Source organism: Pinus tabuliformis, chromosome X (genome assembly GCF_031772625.1).
Source record: "Pinus tabuliformis cultivar Carrire ecotype Pingquan chromosome X, CPIR1, whole genome shotgun sequence".
NCBI lineage: Eukaryota > Viridiplantae > Streptophyta > Pinopsida > Pinales > Pinaceae > Pinus > Pinus tabuliformis.
The window spans coordinates 1,311,343,461-1,311,367,292 of NC_142308.1; the positions used below are offsets into that span (position 1 = coordinate 1,311,343,461).

Sequence of the window (23,832 nt, forward strand, 5' to 3'; positions counted from 1 at the left end):
ATCAGACATGCATCGTTCCTTCTTCCCACTGTTGATGTAATAACTAAACACAATAACTAAAATCTGAAATACAGTCAACCTGAAGAATTAAATTGGTACTTACCTTAGCTGCTGCTGATTCTGCTACTGAACTGGTGATGATGATATCGTGGCTATTTCGATCCAATCTCCGGGAAACCAATTCCTCCCAGCCAGACTGAGCAGATGGCTGCTCAACCCAGTAAGCTACTCGCAGAAGCTTACTGCCCCCGTGCCCAGAACCTCAGGCCGGCTAATGCTCTTCCACTGGTAATTCTTAGTCCTCTGGTCTGAACTCCTAATTTCAGCTCCTACCCTCCATCTCCGTTTTTCTTCACCCCTGATCAGTTCAGATTAGCGTTTTATAATGGCAGGCTTGGCGGTGGCCACCCTCCTGCTTACGGCCACCGCTCTTCTCCCTCCTAACACGACTCCGCATGCAATTTAACTCACAGATATTTTCTGGCAAAGGGCGCTCTGCTATAAATTCTCAGCAGGTTGGACGCGCCCCTTTAATGATCTTTGGTATATATATATTTTTTTAGCACAGTTTAGTTTTACGCTTTAGTTTGGATACTTTTATAAAGTTCAATTATATGTTTCATAACATTTCATTTATATATGGTATAAAGTTCAATTATATGTTTATAACATTTCATTTATATATATTATAAAGTTCCATGATATATTTCATAAATTTATATTATAAAGTCCAATTATATATTTTATAAAATTTAATATATATATATATATATATATATATATTATAAAGTTTAAAATTTTATATAATGGATCAATTTAGATGGGTCGTTACATACACCCCCCCTTCTGAGAACTTCGTCCCGAAGTTTAGAGTTTTAAGTTCAAGGTTTTAATGGACATGACCTTTTCTATCCAGGGCCCCAAGCTATTCAAAATCATCCTATCCTCCCTAATCTCTTCTGCTCCCATCCTATCCGTCCTCTACTGGAGTATGCCATGGCGTCAATTTTACTAACCTAACCATTCATAAACACTAAGGTGACAGCGTCGGCTATACCGACCTGATTCCTAGTAGGCATCCGGCAGTCATCATCACACGTCTAGAGGAGCGTGACTCGCACAGTCCTCCCATGACTCCAGGGTTCGGAGGATAAACGGTGGGTAACACCTCCACCCCTCCCAGAAAAATTAGGGCTACTACCCTATCATAGAATCACTTTGAGCTTTAACTGATCTGAGGTTCTATCATCACGTGGTCATCCCGGAAATTGGATCATTTATCTGCAATCATAGTTTATCTGCAATCATACACTTACCCATGCATTTGTAAAATGTGCATCAGCATATTCAAAATAACTCATGTATTATTTACTACAGCATAACATATTTTGCCATATTCCAAGCACGTCTTTTGGCGTTCATCTAGAATGTATTCACTTCCTGATTTCTATCCCATTGATCATACTAAAAAAACAAATCAGATCTACAATAGCTTAATTTTTATCAGAAGAAAACTTATTCGACTGTCTTAACTTTACTTCAACATTCATAATTTAGAAAAAAATAATTCACATATATTGTTTTGGTATCCATGTACCAGCAGGAATTAAACACATATTATTTTGGTATCCATGTACCAGCAGGAATTTAAACATATATTATGCCACAAATTTCATGTTTATCCATAATCATTCAAAATGTTTTTGGAGTCCCTGATTATAGTGAAGTAAATATATACTAAACATAGAGTAAAGTTCTTCAAAATGGACATAAATTAGGGTATCTCTGACATATGTCCTCTGTATTCTCCCAAGTTGCTGATCCAGGACTATACTTGTCCCATTGGACCTTAACTTGGTCCACCAGACGGTTCCTCAACTGTCGAACTCTACGTTCCAGTATACGTAAAGGTTCGACTGTTATGACTCCCTCGTCTAATACCTGCAATTCTTTCCACTGGATGTTATGAGATAGATCAGCTACATAGTGTCTTAATACAGAAACATGAAATACATTATGAATTCTATGCAGGTGGGGTGGCAGGGCAAGACGATAGGCAACAGGTCCAACTCTTTCCACGACTTTAAACGGTCCTATAAATCGGGGTGACAACTTTGTCCCTTTTCCGAATCGAATAGTACTTTTATTTGGTTTGATGCGGACGAAGACCTGGTCCCCGACTTCATATTTCCTATCAGATCGGTGAGCATCAGCATAACTCTTTTGTCTATCTTGTGCTTCCTTTAATCGTTGCCTAATCTGGCTGACCTGCGCTTCCATTTCATGGATTAATTATGGTCCTATTATCACTCGATCTTCTAACCTGTCCCAACTTAACGGTGTTCTGCAAGGTCTGCCATATAAAGCTTCAAATGGAGGCATCCCAATCGAACTGTGGTAACTGTTGTTGTATGCGAATTCGACTAAGGGTAAATACTTTTCCCAGTGTGATTGCTGATCCATTACATACATTCGCAACATGTCTTCAAGTACTTGATTTACTCTTTCAGTTTGCCCATCAGTCTCAGGATGGTAAGCCGTGCTTAAATTTAGCTGAGTACCTAAGGCACGTCCAGAATCTGGAAGTGAATCGCGAATCTCTATCGGATATAATCTTCTTAGGTACTCCATGAAATCTGATAATTTCATTTATGAATACTCGAGCCACGTCAGCAACATCATAAGTATCTCTTACCGGAATGAAATGGGCGCTTTTTGTTAATTTATCCACCACTACCAGAATGGCATTGTGTCTTTGAGAAGTAAGAGGTAGTCCAGTGATAAAATCCATAGAAATGGTCTCCCATTTAGACATAGGAATGTCGTGGGGTTGTAAGAGGCCCGTTGGGTGACAATGATCTGCCTTTACTTGCTGACATTCCAAACATTTTGCAACAAATTGAGTGATATCACGCTTCATGCCTGCCCAAAAGAAGAGTTTCCTGGTATCCGCATACATTTTCCCTACTCCAGGGTGAGCACAATATACTGCTTTGTGGGCTTCCCCAAGGATGGTATCTCGAAGATCTTTATCATCAGGAATGTACATCCTTCCATGGAATCGTAAGATCCCATCATTTTGTAATTCATAACCCTCAAATTTAGATTCTTTTGCCTTACTACCCTCAAGACTTGCTCTCACCTTTAAATACCAGCTGTCTTTTATAAGACGATCCAGTACTCGTTGTCTTAAGTCTACTTTAATGGGTATGAGAGAAAATATCCGAGGTCTTCTGCTTAAAGCATCGGCTACTACATTTTCCTTTCCCTTAATATATGATATTCCGAAGTCATATTCACTTAGGAATTCACTCCATCGTCTTTGCCTGGCATTTAAGTCTCTTTGGGTGAACAAATATTGTAGACTTTGATGGTTGCTTTTAAGTGTAAAATTTCGTCCCACCAGATAGTGTCTCCAGATCTTTAAAGCTAGCATTACAGCGGCCAATTCTAAATCGTGAGTAGCATAGAGTTCTTCATGAGATTTTAGCTTTCTGGAAGCATAAGCTATCACTCCCTTATCCTGCATCAACACTGCACCCAGCCCTTGCTTGGATGCATCAGTACATACCGTAAAGTCTTTGCCCATATCAGGGACTCTTAGGATTGGTGCACTGGTGAGTAGTCTTTTGAGTTCAGAGAATGCTTTATTACATTCCTCGGTCCACTCATACTTAACACCTTTACGCTGAAGGGTTGTGATTGGCTTTGCGATTTTGGAGAATCCCTCCACAAATCTCCGGTAATAACCAGCTAAACCCATAAAGCTTCGTATCTCATGTGCATTTTTCGGTATTGGCCATTCCATGATCGCTTTTACCTTCTCAGGATCTACTGAAATCCCTTCACCTGATATGATGTGACCCAAATAATGAATCTTTTCCTGAAAAAAAGAACACTTGGATAGCTTTCCATATAACTGACATTCTCTAAGGCAGGACAATACTAGCCGCAAATGCTCTTCATGTTCTTCTTCATTCTTGGAATAGATGAGAATATCATCTAAAATGACTTGTACAAATTTATCAAGATACTGACGGAAAACACTGTTCATAAGATTCATGAATACGGCTGGCGCATTTATTAACCCAAATGGTACCACAGTAAATTCATAGTGCCCAAAACGTGTCCGGAATGCAGTCTTAGAGATATCATTTTCAGAAATCCTTAGCTGATGATACCCTGATCGAAGATCAATTTTTGAAAAGACGGCAGCTCCTTTCATTTGATCGAAAAGATCATCGATTCGCGGCATAGGGTATTGATTCTTTACTGTAGCTCGATTCAAGTCTCGATAGTCTATGCATAATCTTAAGGATCCATCTTTCTTCTTCACAAAAATTACAGGAGCGCCCCAAGGTGAGGTACTGGGCCGGATAAGCCCTATATCGAGTAGTTCCTTCAATTGGATTTGCAATTCCTGAAGTTCTGGAGCTGTCATTCTGTAAGGCGTTTTAGAGATCGGTTGGGTACCTGGCTTTAATTCAATAGTGAGATCCAATTCTCTTACCGGGGGTAATCCAGGTAGTTCCTTTGGAAATACATCCGGGAACTCGGCTAACACCGGATATTGTTCTAAGGATGACCCCTTTTCCTGGCTTACTTCGTGAATTGCATAAGCCTGACAACCCTTTCTTAAACAACGCTTCACCTGCATTGCCGAAATGTAGCGTAAAGAAACTTCCCTCTTGATTCCTTGAATTTGGATTACTTCTCCCTCGTCGTTTATGCCCAGAATCCTTTTTCCATAACAATCTACCCAAGCTTGGTGAGCTTCCAGCCAATCCATACCTATGATAAGATCATACGTCCCTAAGGCTGTGACATAGACTTTTAGTTTAGTCGAACAGACCCCTAGGTCAATTTTGCATTGATCCACACTCAAGCCCACGGTTTGGAGTTCTCCCGAGGCCATTTCCACTTGGTGGAAATCATTTTGTCTGCGAGCTGCCAACCCACATTTGTTTAATGCATATGACGAAATGAAACTATCTGTGGCACCAGTATCAAATAAGATTTTGAGTTTTACGCCATTGATAATACCTGAAGATTCCACTACAGTGGATTGATGGGCTGCTTGGTCGTGGTTGACTACTGCATGAATTCTATGATTACTTCGATTGGCTGATATCGGCTCCTTCCCAGTCCTTTGCAATATATTCGATGAAGCTTCTGGGCAGTTACGCTGGAAATGCGGCCCCCCACATCCCCAACAATTGAGCTGCGCTGATCCTCTTGAATCAAGGTGTGAATTTCTAGAGGACGAGCCGCGTCCTCCCATGTTGATTCCTTTCGCACTCCTTCCTCTACCGGTAGTCCCTCGCGATGCCCATGGTCTGGTGTTGGACGATTCCGCAGCTATAGTGTTTACAGCCATGGGAACTCTTGTCCCCATATTTGGGGTAAACCTGTTACCGTAAGGTGGCCTCGAGCTACCTCCTCTGAAAAAGTTCCGGGGAGCCTTCCCTGGAAATCCTGATTGTAAAGGCCCTGCTGGCCCCATATCCTTTTTGATTCCAAGGTGCTCTTCTGCATAACGGCCACATTCGACTGCCTCGGCTACAGATGATGGTTTCCACATACTTACCAAGGCTCTGATGCGAGGATTTAACCCAAATATGAAGCGTTCAGCTTGACGTTCATCAGAGTCTAAGTAGTGAATGTATTTTACCAGCTCCATAAATCTTATTTCGTACTCTTCCACCGTTTTACTTCCCTGAATTAGTGTATGAAAGGCTCTGGCTTGCTGTTGTTGAAAGTATGGAGGTAAATACTTTGCACGGAACCTTTCCTCAAATAGTTCCCAAGGAACATTATCCGATGTAAGGTGCAGCTGCTTTTCCAGATTTCCCCACCAAATCAAGGCACTTTCCTTTAGTTGAAACACGGCAATTTTTGTTTTTGCTGAAGGCGAATATTCTCTTAACCTAAAGCACCGGTTCATCCCTTCCAACCATGCCTCAGCGCGTTCACCAGCTCGACCTCCCGAAAATTCTGGGAGTCTAATTTTCTGAAGCTCTCTAGAGATGTCTTCTCTCGATCCTCTGGGCTCCAAATTATTTGGTTCCGCTGAACTGGTGGCTACATGCTGAAATTCCTCTTTGTTTTTAGCCTTAGCTGATTTCTTTAATGTCTCCAATAAGGCTTCCAAAGAGTTCATTATCACCGTCAACTCTGGCGTTGGAGCGTTTGATGTTGACGGTTGTCTTGGTGGTGACGAAGGCGATGGGGATAATGATGGCGACGGTGGCGGCATTAATGGTGATGATGTTGCCTGGTCACGTCGTCGTCGCTCATACGTCCTTACCATGGTAATGGTCCCTGAACACACAATAAAATTTATATATATAAAAAAAAAATTGAGGTGGATAACCGAATTTTAACACACAATTTTCTTTGCAACATCACATTTATAAACGGGTATAGTTTTGCTATTTTTACCCACTAGGCGGATCTTACTGGTACCGAGGTCAATGAGGGTGGTCTCGCGACCTCCTTGTCCTAATGCAGGGTATTCTATCCTAATATGAATAAAGCAGAAGTGTATGTTTATTAGCTCCTAAGGTAAGACATCTAAAGTTTATTTACCTAATAACATTCACAAAATGAAAATGTTAGATGTCTCGCTTATAATGTTCATTGGTAACACACTTGGCATACCCCCCAATCTGACTATTACATTTAAGGCGGTCATATATATCTATCTCCCTAATATATTACTTGGATATGGATTCAATCCAAAAGAAGGGTTGTGTTGTTTCCATATTCGTTTGACCTTTAGCCGTAAAACTTACCATAGACATATCCTGTCTAAAATCTAGAAGAGGCAAAGTTCATCAGTGAATAAAAGTAGATTGGATTTTAAGCGGAGGACAACACTGATTTGTGATTTCGAGAACCAGTTCTGTGAAAATGGTCCCGTCCGAGGATGTATTTAGTACAATTTCGTTCTCTAATTGAGGTTTGGAAAGTATATATATATACTAGACTCCAAACCTGGGGACAAATCGGACTTCTAGCCGAAATATTCTAAATAATTTGCATGGCCTTCCAACAATCAAGGTTTGCACTCACTTGAGGCAAGTTAGGGGGGTTCCATGCCCTCACAGTTCATCACAAAAGGAATGCATCAGAATACAAAGAAAACTATTAGGCATAATATACCCCCATTGCATTTATACACAACAGCAACTCAAAATACCAAGCAATGAGAAAGTCTCCAACCATTCACATTGATTTTGTGGATGCATGAACATCTATACTATAAACATCACACCAAAATATGAGTAAGTCTTTGATCGTTCACATTGGTTTCATTAATACATGGGGGATTCCGATTTGCACCATAAACAGTCATACACATGCAGTGATGAGATTTCAACAGCATTTCATTATGAATTTCACCAGAATCTCACTCTATACATGGCTGGAATTATATTTAAATCAGCTACATAGCAGTTAGTCGTAGCTAAATTAGCCTGGTTGTGTAGGATTCTGTTGCAAATGTCTGATTTAACACTCCTTGTCATTGTCATGGTGCATACTTGGTCTCAGTTTCTAGGGATTTCTTTCATTGTCATGGAGTGACTTAGCCAATTTTTACACAAGTACAGAAATCCATCCAACAGTTCACTCCATAAATGTTATAACAATCATCTTTGCACATATGAAATTGCCTATTAATGAACCATATTTCTATGTTGCTGATGATTGATTGCGTTCCTATTCATGTTTATTTATATACATGTGTACTTTTAAGTTTTCTCCAATGTCCCGCTCCTATCCTCTTCAAATTAAGTTATGTAACCTAAGGTTGTGCAATCCAAGCAGTCACTGTTTTTACACAACAACAATGTATAAATCCAACATAATGTTATCTAACCTAATTCATTATTTGACTCCAGAATTGACTTAAGAGATTGGTTGCATTAGTTCTCTAATAAACCTAGTAGGTAGATAGGTTTTCGCTTTTACTGCTTCCTTTGCAAAAGTCAATTATCTTTTGGTATACATCTTTTTTTATTAAAATATACCTCTCAAATTATTCTGCTATTTAAAACACTATCATAGCATTTGCAATGTAAATTTTCCATTCTTCAAATTTATAAAATTGTGGACTCCGACACAAGCAATAAATGCTTAAATGCTGTTATACGTTCTCAATCATTATTTTGGTGTTTGAAATTAAGGCAGGAAAAGGCATTGATTTTGGTTGCAGTGATCAATGTGCTTCTGTAGTTTGATACAACTGAATTAATCATTAACTGTTTCGGGTGTATTTCTACATTGTAAAGAAAGCTTTTTAAAACAGATAAAAAAACAAAACAAAACAAAAAAACAAAAAAAAAAACTGTTGATGCCTTCCTCCGGACGTCCACCGTGGGGCTCGAACCCACGACCACAAGCTTAAAAGCCTTGCGCAAGAAAACATTAAACTTTAAAGTCGATGTTACTAAGTTTGAAAATAATTTATTCATTTTATTTCTAAGGTTTCTTTCCATTATACGCTATCCATCATATCCTAGGTCATAATATATATAACTGTTTAAATAATTTCCGCATACGGATGGAATCACCGCCAAAAATCCGCGTCGGGCTTGCTCTGACAACGGTTTACGCGACGAAATTAGTTTTTAGCGTAACAACTTTGGTGAATAGGCTCTAATCTGAAGGCAACGGCAAACATAACATTCGACGGAAGAGTGCCCGATTAACCACGCGGTTGATTTATCGAGAACGCAAATAAAAGAAGGAATCGATGAATTCAATAACAAAAACTTTGATAAAAATGAATCCAAAAGCAAACCTTTCGGAACAGATGCCTTATTGGAACCGTAAGAATCGTTCCCGCAATTCTCAGTATAGAACAACAGACTAAACAGTGAAACACCAAACTTCCACTGGGAAAATGTTTAAACGTATAAATTTGTTTATTGTCTAGTTGAATCAGGAAAGGTATCAATTTTAGTGCTGCGACCACAGCTTCAAGGCGCGCGTTAACAGCAAAAACCCCAACAAAAGCTAACATTCGAATCCAAGCAATTCACATAGCGGAAAAAGACAAATCACGAAAACACAACGTTCATTTTCGATGAGTGCGGATTTGAGCCGAGAGACTGCAAAATACAGAGACGACAGCCTGTAGAGGGGTTTTTTTTTTTTTTTTTTTTAAATCAATTTCATTCTTCATATACCAGAACAACAAATTGTGGCCTGTAAGGTCGAAAAGGGTTTGAACAACACCCTCTGATACCATCTGTAATAACTAAACACAATAACTAAAATCTGAAATACAGTCAACCTGAAGAATTAAATTGGTACTTACCTTAGCTGCTACTGAACTGGTGATGATGATATCGTGGCTATTTCGATCCAATCTCCGGGAAACCAATTCCTCCCAGCCAGACTGAGCAGATGGCTGCTCAACCCAGTAAGCTACTCGCAGAAGCTTACTGCCCCCGTGCCCAGAACCTCAGGCCGGCTAATGCTCTTCCACTGGTAATTCTTAGTCCTCTGGTCTGAACTCCTAATTTCAGCTCCTGCCCTCCATCTCCGTTTTTCTTCCCCCCTGATCGGTTCAGATTAGTGTTTTATAATGGCAGGCTTGGCGGTGGCCACCCTCCTGCTTACGGCCACCGCTCTTCTCCCTCCTGACACGACTCCGCATGCAATTTAACTCACAGATCTTTTCTGGCAAAGGGCGCTCTGCTATAAATTCTCAGCAGGTTGGACGCGCCCCTTTAATGATCTTTGGTATATATATATATTTTTTTAGCACAGTTTAGTTTTACGCTTTAGTTTAGATACTTTTATAAAGTTCAATTATATGTTTCATAACATTTCATTTATATATGGTATAAAGTTCAATTATATGTTTATAACATTTCATTTATATATATTATAAAGTTCCATGATATATTTCATAAATTTATATTATAAAGTCCAATTATATATTTTATAAAATTTAATCTATATATATATATATATATTATAAAGTTTAAAATTTTATATAATGGATCAATTTAGATGGGTCGTTACAGTTGAAATTTCTAAGTATTACCCATTAGAAATTTCTCTGTATTCTTTGGTTTATTTCTCCTACTTGTTTTAATTACTAACAAGTTATTTAACCATATAAACACTGAAATAAACACAATACAGTCTCAACCATCTACAGATCCACATCTAAAATAAATAGAAAAACACACGAGGGACACCGTTATTTTTGGACAATTGTCCCCGAAAAACCCAACATGGGAAAACTGGTGCAGCAGTTCTGAGGCTTTTATTATTAAGCAACTTTTCTTGAGTACACTGGGTGCCAAACTGGCTCACCCAATAGAGAAAATAATCTAGCAATAATACCTCTCTTCGGAAGCAGATATTCTAAAAGTCTGCTCCACGAAACCCTCTCCAGCACCTCTCTGAAGCACAGCGTCAGCCCTCCTGGCCTTTGCGTCAGCCTGAAACCCTCTGCGTTAGCCCTCTGAGGCTCTGCGCAGCCTCCCTAGCCCTCTGCATCACTTCTGCAACCTCTGCATCACTCACGCAAGCCCTTCTAGCCTCTACGCAATCACTGCTGGCCTCTGCATTGCGCCTGCTGCTCTACATTTGTCTCTCTGCCTCTATGCTGGTATTTCGGCACTATCGTTGCCTCTGCACTAGTCTTCCGGCACTATCTCTACCTCTGCGCTGGTCTTCTGGCACTATCTCTGCCTCTCTGCCTTGCACTCAATGCCCTTCGCTGCAACTCTGATCACTGGTTCAATTTCTCTTAGCAACCCCGCTCTAGAAAATCGAACTGAATGATCACTCTGGTGTATCTCCATCTGACCCTCAAGCCTCCTCTTATACTTTTTTTGTTGAGAATTCAACAGTCGAGATTAAATCTCTAATCAACGGCTAAGATTAGATTTGGCTTGATCCATGTCTTTTAGAACATTCTCACCCAGTTTTATATTAATACCCATTAATATTTTTATTTTCCTAGGTTTAGACTTAGGAACCCATTAAAAATATTAATTATTTTAATATCTCTCTAACCGGGTGGAATTTCCCCAAACCATTTATGGGTCTTGGAGATCTCATGTGCTTTAGCCTCTCCACCAATTTTCATGGCTATAGCACATCCGATGCTACCCCAAATGAACACCCATGTGTGAGTGTCTTCCTCCTCCTACGCATACCCAATCAGACTAGTAGAGAGAGGAATGAGATGATGAGATGAGTGCCATAATGCCACAAGGTATCCTCCTTTTATATGCCACATTGAGGATGAGATGGGGGTGTGAAACAATGTTTTACTCGTTGGCCAACCTTGACAAATTGTCAAGAAATACAAATAAATTCATATCTCCATGAATACATGTTGGAATCGGATGATCGTTAGATCAATCCTACACCTCTCGATGAGAGGAATCCAAGAAAAATATCAGCTGCCATAAATAAGGTGAACCACATGGAGTTTGGCCCTAGTTGCAAATTTTAACACTCCCTCTCAACTAGGGAGAACTCCATCTACTAATCCATCTGAACTATGAAGAAGAAGAAGTGATCGAGAATGTATCATATCATCCTCTACTGACCCAAAGTCAATCCTTGATAAAAGAGGGTGTCTAATAGCACTCTTACTGACCCGAAGTCAGTCCCAATGAAGACAGTGTGTCATACCACTCTTACTGATCCAAAATCAGTTCCAAATAAAGAGTGTCTCATACCACTCTTACTGACCCGAAGTGAGTTCCAAAAGAGAGTGAGTTATATCACTCTCACTGACCCGAAGTCAGTTCCAAAAGAGAGTGAGTTATATCACTCTTACTGACCCGAAGTCAGTTCCAATTGATCCCAGATCAATGTCATCCTAGCATAGGGAGTATGGTAGTTACACGATGCATCAATCCATACTACTATGGTCCCTATCCTCATTTTCCTACTCATTGGCCAAATGAGAAGTACTTCCCATGAGTCCCAGGCTGCATGGGTAGGATGTCTCAGCAAGAGAAGCATGAATCACTCATCCTACCTACATGTCGCCACGGGGTATCACAGGGTAAGGCTGAACCACTCACCCTGTACATAGCAAACCACTAGGGGGAGGTTGAATCACCCTATGGTTGCTCATCGCTCCAAGAAGTACCCCAAGCCCCCCGGAGCTCCCAAAGCTCAATGTATGTATCAGACAAGACCCTCAAAAGAGGGTCTCTCCACGACTCTTAGTTGTTCTCGAAAAGTCAAGAATTTGACCTTTCCCAGGGGCTTCGTTAGAATGTCGGCGACCTGCTCATCAGTCCCAATATGATGGAGCCTTATTGCTCCTCATTGTACCATATCCCGGATAAAGTGGTACCTGATATCGATGTGCTTGGAGCGATCATGAAATACGAGATTCTATGATAAACGAATCCCACTCTGGTTGTCGCAGAGGATCACGATAGTATCCAGCGTATGACCAAACAACTCACTAAAGAGCTTTTGCAACCAAACAGCTTCACAAGAGGCCATACTCGCAACAATGTATTCGGCCTCAGCGATGCTCAAAGCCACCGACTTCTGCTTCCTGCTCATCCAAGATATCGAAGCAGAACCCAAAGAGAAACAGCACCCGAAAGTGCTCTTTCGGTCCACCACACTGCCTGCCCAATCAGCATCGGAATAACCATGCAGCCTCACATCTCCGACAGTGTATCTCAGTCCATGAGTGATTGTGCCCCGAAGATATCTCAGAAGATTCTTGGCACCAATCCAATGTGAGTGATGAGGCTCAACCATATATTGGCTCAACGTGTTGACTGCAAAACATATATCCGGACGGGAGTTCACCAAGAACATCAATGCTCCTATGAGTTGACGATACTCAGAAGCATTTCCCAATACAGGTCCGGCAGCACTACCGCATAACTTCTTGAAGTTAAGCTCCATCGGGGTAGTCACAGGCTTGCAGTCCACCATACCAAATCTCTCCAATATCTTCACCACGTATTTTCCTTGAGATAGGAAAATTTCTCCTGGCTTTTGCCAAACCTCCAGCCCTAGGAAATAGTGCATCAGTCCTAGGTCCTTCATCTCAAATTTGGAAGCCAACTCCCTCTTACATTTGTGAATGAGAGGGTCTGCACCTGTCAGAAAGAGGTCATCAACATACAACACCAGTATGAGAGGCTTATCATCTTCAACCTTAAAGTAAAGGTTCAGATCGGCTTCACTCCTAGTGAATCCCAACTTCATCAAATAGTTATCAATCCTCTCATACCAAGCTTGGGGTGCTTGCTTTAGCCCATAGAGAGCTTTCTTCAACCTGCATACATGAGATTCCTGATTATGAATCTCAAACCCCTCGAGTTGTTCCACATAGACTTCCTCTTTAATCGAACCATGCAAGAACACGGTCTTGACATCCATCTGATGTAGGTTCCATCCTTGCGAGGCAGCAAGGGCTATGATTGAGCGGATGGTGGTGTATCGGGCAACAGGTGCAAATATCTTATCATAATCTACATCTTCCTTTTGAGAGAAGCCTCGAGCTACAAAGCGAGCCTTATACTTTTCAGCACTCCCATCAACTCCATGCTTGATTTTGTAAAGCCATTTCGAGGTGACAATTGTTTTGTCCTAGGGTCTAGGGACCACATCCCAGACATCATTCTTCATGATGGACTCGTATTCTTCATTCATAGCATCCTTCCATACTTGATGCTTCACGGCTTCTTTGAACGATGTAGGCTCGTTTTGAATGATGGTGCTCATAATGGTCAAGTATCCTTGATACCTGGTCGGCTTCTTGCTTTCACGGAAAGTCCCTCTGGGTGCAATATGTCTCTCGGCATCTTCAAGAGTCCCCCTAAGCCATGAGGGCCTCTTCCTAGAAGAGGAAGGTTCTTGCGAAGGGCAATCAATAAGATCCATAGGTTCTTTAACATCGGGCATCAATTCATCTTCCGTCTCATCGGACTTCCTGGTGTCAACCTCTTTATCTTTCCTTAGAATAGAAAGATTGTCAACCTTGCTAGGAGCCATATCTTCGTCAAAGGTGACATCATGACTTATCTCAACTTTCCTTTGACCAACCACATAGATTTTATAGCCCTCAGAATTTTCACTATAGCCCACAAAGATTCCCTTGTTTCCAGATGCACCCAATTTGCTTCTTTTCTCTTTCGGCACATGAAAATATACGGGACTTTCAAAAATTCTAAGATGAGAGACATCAAGTTTTTTACCAGTGAACATTTCTTCAAGAGTCTTGGAATCCAATGCTTGATGAGCGCATCGGTTTTGAACATATACAGCGGTGTTTGCAACTTTGGCCCATAGAAACTTCGGAAGCCTTCGATCACGGAGCATGGACCAAACAACTTCCATAATCGTATGATTCTTCCTTTCAGCCACACCATTCTGCTCAGGAGTGTATGGTGTTGTGGTCTCCCTCTTAATGCCAGCTTCTTTGCAAAAGTCATGGAACTCATTGGATTCATACTCGGTCCCATTATCAGTCCTTAAAATCTTGATTCTCTTCTCGGTTTGATTCTCGATCAAGGCTTTGAAGTGACAGAACCAGGTGAACACTTCATCCTTCTTTTTCAAGAAGTATATCCAAGTCTTGCGAGAATAATCATCTGTAAAAGTGAGATAATATAGATATCCTCCCAAAGAGTTCACGGGCATCATACCAGATATGTCGGAGTGAACCAACTGCAAAATGTCAGAGGTCTTGCTATGGCTTGAGGGGAATGGTCCCCTTTTGAGCTTTCCTTCAGCACATCCCGGACATACACCTTCATGCTCTACTTTAAACTTGGGCATCCCTGTCACCATCTGTCTCACATCGGGTAGAGCTTTATAATGAAGGTGGGCAAACCTCCGGTGCCATAGTTCAAACTAAAGAGATGTGTCACAAGACATGACTCCCAACGGACTTCCTCCAACTTGATATAAAGAGTCAACCCGGAACCCAAGAGTGATAGCATCTTTGAAATTCTTTTCCCAAATACGTACCTTGCCATCAATGAATGCCACCTTGTAGCCTTTGTCTTCCATTGCCGAAATGGACACCAGGTTCTTCTTGAGATCAGGTATATATAAGACTTCTTGCAAATTGATCGTGTTACCCTGATTTAAATGAAGAGTAACATTCCCTACACCCTTTACGGGATAGGTGGAATTGTCTCCAAGAATAATCTCCAAGTTTGTCTCTTTCTCTATCAGATTAGACAGAGCTTCCTTGTAACCAGTGAAGTGCTTTGAAGCACCACTATCAGTAAGCCAATTGCCCAACGAGTCCGGAGGAGAGGTAGTGGAGAAGGTTGATATCAGATAATACTCATCTTGCTTATTATTAGCAACATTTTACTCATACCTAAAGTTTCTTACTTTCTTGAAGGGATGACCACTTCCTTGATTTCCCGCATTCCTCTTTCCTTTGCCATTGAACCTGCCATTCCTTTGATTGTGGTTGGAGTTTCCCCTGGAGTGATTTTGATCATCATCATGTGATGTGTCCTTTCTATTTGGACACTCCCTCGCATAGTGGCCAAATTTATTGCAAACGAAGCATCTTCCCTTCCTTCCACCCTTCGATCCGGGCTTTCCTTTGAAATGACCTTTAGACCCAGAATTATTTCTCCTTTTGGCATGAGAGGAGAAAGCAGTGGGGTTGCCTTTGCTTGAAGGCATTTCTTGCTCCACCATCCTTGTCTCTTCTTGAATGCATCTCGACATCAATTCTTCAAATCCCAGAATTCGATCATTGTTGAGAAGAGTGGTTCTAAATATATACCATTCGGATGGGAGCCCTCCAAGGGTAGTGATAGTTAGTTCCCTATCAGGAATGACTTCTCCAATCGATAGAAGATCATTCTTGATCTCAATGATCCTTAAGAAGTAGGATTGAATATCCTCGTCCTTGCCCTTCTTAATATCCTTCAGCTTATTTTTGAGGAACAAAACTTGATTTGCATCACTAACTTTAAACAATCTTACCAGTCTGTCGTAGATCTCCTTGGAGGTGTTTAGCTCAGAAATGTAGGCCACCAAATGCTTGTCAATTGAGTCTCAGATAATCTTCTTCGCTTTGACTTCACCTCTAGTGTACTTGCTCTTTGTAGCAACCGATGCATTTGACGGAGGCTCCGTAATTCTACCCCTCACATAGTCCAACACTTCTTGCTCTTCCAATGTCAGATCAAGAGACATCTTCCATCCGTGATAGTCAGACTTCTCATGGAGTTTGTCTTCGGCCGAAAAGTGGGATGAGGAACCCATGAATCCTTTTGTCATTTCCAAATGTCTTCGGTGATTGCTCTTTCACTCTTGCTTGGGCTTTGTCTTCACCTCAGCTCTGATACCATGTTAAGTTATGGTATGTTCTATGCTTAAGAGCAATTTACTTCAAGTTTTCTTATTAGCCCAATATCAATTTCTAGAATTGCACTCACATCAACATGATAGTAAAATGCAGATAGAACATAAATGTAAACGGTAGAAGACAAGCCAAGACAAACACGAGATGTGGCACCAGCCAGGAACAAACCCCAATGCGGGGAAACCCTTGATCAATTCTTCTTATATTCTTCAATAATTCAGCAGAGAGAGAGAGGGATAGTAGAATTACACAATTCTGTAATTTTATGACAGCAGCAACTAAAACCTAACCAGCAAAGTCAAAGCTGGTCAAACAGGTCAGAAATGACCTCAAGTCAACCTTGATCAACTTGGCCTCCAACAACAAGTACAAGCAGCTCAAAACAGTCCTGAAATGAAGGTCAAACAGCAGTCAACGAAAGTCAAAGTCTGCGGTCAACCCTCAATAGTCAATGCTGGTCAAATATATGGTCAAACAGGTCAACGCTTTGCTGCCCAGAAATGTGGCTAGCCTAGGAGAGGCTGCCCAACCCAAACCGCAGTCAAACAGTCCTTTTCGCTGGTCAATGTTAGGATATTCCGACACATAGGATATAGTTAAGTTCAACTTGGTCTAGTGTAGAGTTAGGTATAGAGTTAGGTAAAGTGTGTTTCTTTACCGTTGTACATTTTGTAACTTACAATCCGACGGTCACGATATGTAGTGATCCGACGGTTCATTCTCTCCTCGGTATTACCGACACTTGATCCGTGGCTTGACACCCGATTGGTCCATGAGTTCTATTTAAAGCGCATGGAGGGTCATTGTTCGGGTAATCCGTGCATGAGAGAAGCTTATGTAAATTTTCATTCTTTGATTAATAAATTGCCTGTAGTACCCACGTTGGGACAGGCCGTGGACTGTTTCCCTCTTTGAGGGTTTTAACCACGTCAAAAATACTGGTGTATTGATCTGTGATCTGGTTGTGAGCGGTGTCCTTTTGGTATTCTTTCTGAGGAACTTACCCTGTAAATTCCTACATGGTATCAGAGCTATTTGAGGGCCGCGTCCGTTGGTGATCCAAATCTGAAGCCGGTAGAACTGCATGCGGCTGTCGTTTCCTCGATCTGCTGTTTCTGACTGCTTTCGGGCCGAGAGGACTGCTCTGTTGCGTTCGGAGCATCTGTTCCAGTGAGGAACCCCTTTCGTTTCACGCGAAAAGGTTTCCGGTAGCCCTAGCTGCGTCATTTTTCAGATCGGGAGGTATACAGTGTTTTTTGCAGTTTACTGTTATTTTCTCTCTGCTTTTTTCGGTTTCGGTTTATTTAGCCTTTTTTTTAACCGGATCTATACCTTTCATTTCTGCGTATGCTCTTTGCCCTGCGACTATGTGCGATCTGGGCAAATCAGAAACAGAAAGGAAGGATTTTTCTCATGCGTATACTCTTTTCCCTGCACCTTAGTGTGATCTCGGAAAATCAGAAACATTGAGAAAAATATTTAGTTTTTCGGCTAAAGCTAACTTTGAGATTTTTTTTAAAAATTTCTAGTTTTTTGGCTAAAGCTAACTTCGAGCCGCAAGGTTCGTTTTTCTTTGCATATTCGTGTTGGGTTTTGTGTTTTGTAGGGAAAAAGAGCTTTCTGAAGGCAAGCACGCAAACCAAGGCCCCCCCCCTCTCTCTCTCTCTCTCTCTCTCTCACAAATTTTTTGTATAGATCAATTGGTTCAAAACTATTTTAAGAGAGTAGAGGTCTTGGGTTCAAGTCTCCATTTTGTGGGGGCGGATTTTTTCATTCCCGCACATTCGCGCACTTTGCCGGCAACGTCAACAATTTTTTTTCAAAAAGCCATAACTTCTTCATCCGGAAGCCTTTTTCAGAGCCGTTTTTTTTAAAACCGCCTATTTTTTCGAGATCTATCCATTGGAACACTTACTTTCAGCATCTTCAGCTTCAGTTTTTTTTTTTAAATGGAAAGTCCATGCCAAGTCATTCTTGACAGCACTAACTACTTCCAATGGGTAGCCTACATGGAAGATTTACTTAGAAGTAAAGGTCTCTTCAGAATAGCCACAGACCAAGAGAAGAAACCAAAAGATGAAGACAAGGCTGCAAAATGGGAAAATAGACAAGATCAAGCACGTGGTTTGATAGGGATGTCTATTTCTCCTGATCTTAGATTCCACATTGCAGAACTTGAGACTCCTCATGAAGCATTAGAAAAACTCGCTAAAGTTTTTGGGATTAAAAATGAAATTAGAGCCCATCAACTTGAAAATGAGTTACTTACTTTGGATCCTAATAATTTTTCTTGCATTGAAGATTTCTTGTCCAAATTCAAGACCCTTAGATATCTCTTGGAAGGTGTTAAAGTTAAGAAAGAAGATGGTAACCTTATTTATTCCATCCTTACTAAGTTGGGACCAGCCTACTCTGTATTTGTTTCCACTTTCCATTCTACAAGGGAAGCTTTCATTTGTCAAGGAAAAGACTACAAGGCCCCTTCCTTTGACTCCTTTTATGATTCCTTAAATAGAGAACAAGAAAAACTCTTACACCTTGGTCTTCTTAATCTTGGAAACTCTTCCACGAAAGCGTTAGCCGCCCAGCAGCAACCAAATTCAAAGAATCCTAAGAAGTCATATCCTCAAAAGAATGGTCCTAAACCAACTCAGCCTCAAAATGAAAGATCATTTCAGCAAAATGATAAGACCAATAAAAACAAATGGAAGAACACTGATAGACATTGTAACTTTTGTAATCGAGATGGCCACTTAGAATCTAAATGCTTTAAGAAGATGGAAGCCTTGGAAGCCGCAATGAAGAAACATAACATCCATGTGGAGCCTACTTCAACTTCAACTTCTGGAATGGCACTTTCTGCATGTCGTTGTCAATCATCTCAGTCTGGTTATGCATTAAATGTATCTTCTTCTTCTTCTCATTCTCATGAGTGGCTCATTGATTCTGGAGCCTCTTATCACATGGCCAAAAACCAAGCCATGTTTTCTTCTTTAAATGATTGTAACACCAAAAATATATATGTTGGTGATGATAGATCTCTTAATGTTGTAGGGACTGGAACTGTTCATCTAGACAATGGTCAGTTTAATGATGTATTATGTGTTCCAACCTTATCCTGCAACCTTCTATCTGTCTATCAGATAACTCATTCAGGTGAAGGTAAAATTGTTGAATTTTCACCTCATGATGTTGTAATCAAGGATCTAAAAGATCCTAAACAGATTCTAGCTACTGGTCTTGCTGATGATTCCACAAGGTTGTGTAAGTTTCACAACTTTGGGTCATCAAATCTTCCCTCAGTATTTGTTGCTCATAATGATGAAGTGAGCAAACTTTGGCATGAGCGATTTGGTCACTTAAACTATCGCTCCCTTCAGCATCTATGTAAAGAAAATATGGTGACAGGTCTTCCTATGGTATCTTGCAGAGATGGTGTTTGTTCCGGATGTGTACTCGGAAAACATCATCGGGACAGTTTTGACAAACGTGCCTCTTGGCATGCCTCAGCCCCTTTACAGCTTGTGCACAGTGATTTATGTGGTCCTCTTCCTGTTGCTTCATTCTCTGGCTGCAAGTACTTCTTAACTTTCATTGATGATTTCTCCAGACGCACTTGGGTATACTTCTTAAAACTCAAGAGCGAAGTATTTAACACATTTTTGGCCTTCAAAGCCTTTGTTGAAAAACAATCTGGACATCAAATTCTTAAGCTAAGAACTGATAATGGTGGAGAATATGTTAAAAACACATTCATCAACTTTTGCACCGAAAATGGAATTCAAATGCAACATATTGTTCCATACACTCCACAACAAAATGGTGTAGCTGAAAGGAAAAATCGCACCTTAAAGGAAATGGCTAATTGTATGCTGCAATCTAAAGGACTCAGTCTTAGTTTTTGGGCCGAAGCAATTAATTGTGCAAATTATATAATCAATCGCACTCCTACTAAGGTTCTAGAGAATATCACTCCAGAAGAAGCTTGGAGTTCCATTAAACCAGATGTAAGTCACTTTCGTGTGTTTGGAAGTGAAGCATGGGCCCATATTCCAGATGAAAAGCATAAAGCTTTAGAACCTAAGAGTGAGAAATGTACTTTTGTTGGATATTCTGAAGACGTAAAAGGTTATAGACTTATTCCATTTAAGTCCAAAAATGTTATCATTAGAAGAGATGTAAAATTTGATGAAAATAAATCAGCCTGCGAGCCTAGTCCGGCGGATGTGCCACCTCTTCCTATCTCTTCTACTTTTGAAAACATTTCTTCTTCAGATGATGAAAGCGAGGATGATAATCCTCCCCCACCTTCTCAGGATCCTCAACTTCCAAGATGGGTCCGTGCTACTCGGGATGCAGCAGGTGATCTTGCCGGTGATCCTACAAATCAGCGACGTACACGTTCTCAGTTTGAAAGAGCCTCTTCTTTACTGGCTCAAGCTCCAGTAAATCATGATCCTGACACTTTTTCAGAAGCTTCAGGCCATCCACATTGGGAAGCAGCTATGAATGAAGAATATCATTCATTGATGACAAATGATACATGGGATCTTGTTCCTCTACCAAAGGGACGCAAACTTGTTAGATGTAAATGGGTTTACAGAACCAAGTATGGACCAGATGGGAAAGTTGATAAACATAAAGCTCGTCTCGTTGCTAAGGGCTTTTCACAGGTTGAAGGCATTGACTACACTGAAACCTTCTCCCCTGTTGCCAAAATGAACTCTATCCGCCTTGTTCTTTCCCTTGCTGCCTCTTTAAAATGGGAAGTCCATCAGATGGATGTTAAATCTGCCTTCTTGCATGGGGACTTGCAGGAAGAAATCTATATGGAACAACCCATTGGCTTCATACAAACAGACTCCAGCCTTGTTTGTCGACTTAAGAAATCCCTTTATGGCCTCAAGCAAGCTCCTCGGGCTTGGTATGCCAAAATGGATAGCTTTCTTTTATAATCTGGCTTTTCTAGGTGTCATTCTGACAATACTGTCTACACCAAGAAAGTGGGCAACTCTCTTATCATCCTTGTTCTTTATGTTGATGATCTTATTCTTACTGGTAGTGATCCCAACCTTATAAACCATGTGAAGTCCAGCCTTAAAAAGAAATTTGAAATGACAGACTTAGGACACTTACACTATTTTCTCGGTCTTCAAGTCTTGCAATCCAAGGAGGGTATTTTCCTTTCCCAGTCCAAGTATGCTTGTGATATTCTTCGTCATTTTCACATGGAAGACTGTAAGCCAGCCCCTTCTCCCTTTCAGTCTGGAGTCAAACTTTCAGTCTCTTGTACTTCTCCTGAAGTTGATGCTACCTTATACCGTCAACTTGTAGGAAAACTCTTGTATTTAACCCATACTCGTCCTGATCTTTCCTTTGCTGTTGGCCTTGCTGCTCGTTTTATGCAAAACCCCCGTGAAAGTCATTGGAAAGCAGCTAAAAGAATACTTCGTTATGTTCGAGGTACAGTACAGTTTGGGATTCATTACAGTGCCAAAGCAGCTCCTCTGTTAGTTGGTTTCACTGATTCTGATTGGGCTGGTGACCCTGATGATCGGAAGTCTACTGCCGGTTATGTCTTCACTCTTGGTTCAGGACCTATTACATGGGCTTGTAAGAAACAGGCTGCCATTTCTCTTTCGTCAGCAGAAGCAGAGTATCGTGGTGCCGTGGAAGCTAGTAAGGAAGCCTTGTGGCTTCGTCAGATCCTATCAGAGTTTGGCTTTGAGCAGCAGCATCCAACCACACTTTGGTGTGATAATCAAAGTGCCATTCAGCTATGCAAAGATCCAGTCCAGCATCAGCGCAGCAAACACATTGAACTACACATGCACTTCATCAGAAAGCTCATTCGTGACCATGTTCTTGAAGTGCAATATTGTCCAACAGATGATCAGGTTGCAGACATCTTCACAAAGGCTCTCACAGAGGCGAAGTTCACTAAACTTCGATATATGCTTGGAGTTCAGGAAGTTGTCACTAAGGGGGGATAGGCTCTAGTGCCTCCTTCCTTCTCCTATTGTGTCATATTTGTAAATCCTTCAATCCTATCCCAAGTTGTTCTTAAGGGGGGATGTTAGGATATTCCGACACATAGGATATAGTTAAGTTCAACTTGGTCTAGTGTAGAGTTAGGTATAGAGTTAGGTAAAGTGTGTTTCTTTACCGTTGTACATTTTGTAACTTACAATCCGACGGTCACGATATGTAGTGATCCGACGGTTCATTCTCTCCTCGGTATTACCGACACTTGATCCGTGGCTTGACACCCGATTGGTCCATGAGTTCTATTTAAAGCGCATGGAGGGTCATTGTTCGGGTAATCCGTGCATGAGAGAAGCTTATGTAAATTTTCATTCTTTGATTAATAAATTGCCTGTAGTACCCACGTTGGGACAGGCCGTGGACTGTTTCCCTCTTTGAGGGTTTTAACCACGTCAAAAATACTGGTGTATTGATCTATGATCTGGTTGTGAGCGGTGTCCTTTTGGTATTCTTTCTGAGGAACTTACCCTGTAAATTCCTACAGTCAACGCAGTCAAAATACAACCTTGCTGCTCCACGGTCAACCCTAGTCAACGCTGCCCTAGATCAGACCTGCGTCCTTCCTTCTTCCCACGTGTGAGTGTCTTCCTCCTCCTACGCATACCCAATCAGACTAGGAGAGAGAGGAATGAGATGATGAGATGAGTGCCATAATGCCACAAGGTCTCCTCCTTTTATATGCCACGTTGAGGATGAGCTGGGGGTGTGAAACATTGTTTTGCTTGCTGGCCGACCTTGACAAATTGTCAAGAAATACAAATAAATTCATATCTCCATGAATACATGTCGGAATCGGATGATCATTAGATCAATCCTACACCTCTCGATGAGAGGAATCCAAGAAAAATATCAGTTGCCATAAATAAGGTGACCCACATGGAGTTTGGCCCTAGTTGCCAATTTTAACAGACTAGGGTGATGGCTTCGCATGACGAGGTAGAGCTCAAGTTAACTTGGCTTTTAATCATTCATCCCTTACCATTTTTTTCATTTTGACAATTGGCATATCTTTTAATTTTTGTCAATCAATATTTGGGCATCTTCAAGCCCTTCTTCTCATGGGATGAGCAAAACAAGGAACCAGTACAAGCAATTGACGACAACCAGACAAAAGAGAAGACAACAAATGGCAACTGTTAATTATGGAAGGATGTGGACACACTACCTCCATAAAAGGCCTCTTCTTCGTGCCCCTCTTAAACAGTGAAAGAAAGACCCCAAAGTGGTTACACTAGATTAGGAGGAAAGGATGACCATCAAGGTGAAAGAATGCAACAAGTATAACTTCCAAGCATCATGTTCCATTATCGTATTTCAACCCATCATCCTTACTTAGATGCCTAGGATATTGAATGTAAGCACTTCATATGAAACAATGGCTAATGTACCTCATGGTCACTAACCTACCTTGATCAAAAGAGCATGGTAAT

The 23,832-nt window shown here is 41.0% G+C and overlaps 1 protein-coding gene across 8 annotated transcripts in view; it reads right to left on the bottom strand.

The window, feature by feature from the left end:
• LOC149144912 (uncharacterized) overlaps positions 1 to 23,832 on the bottom strand; it is a 383,146-nt gene that overhangs the window by 302,429 nt on the left and 56,885 nt on the right. The gene's annotated exons all lie outside the window — the stretch shown is intronic.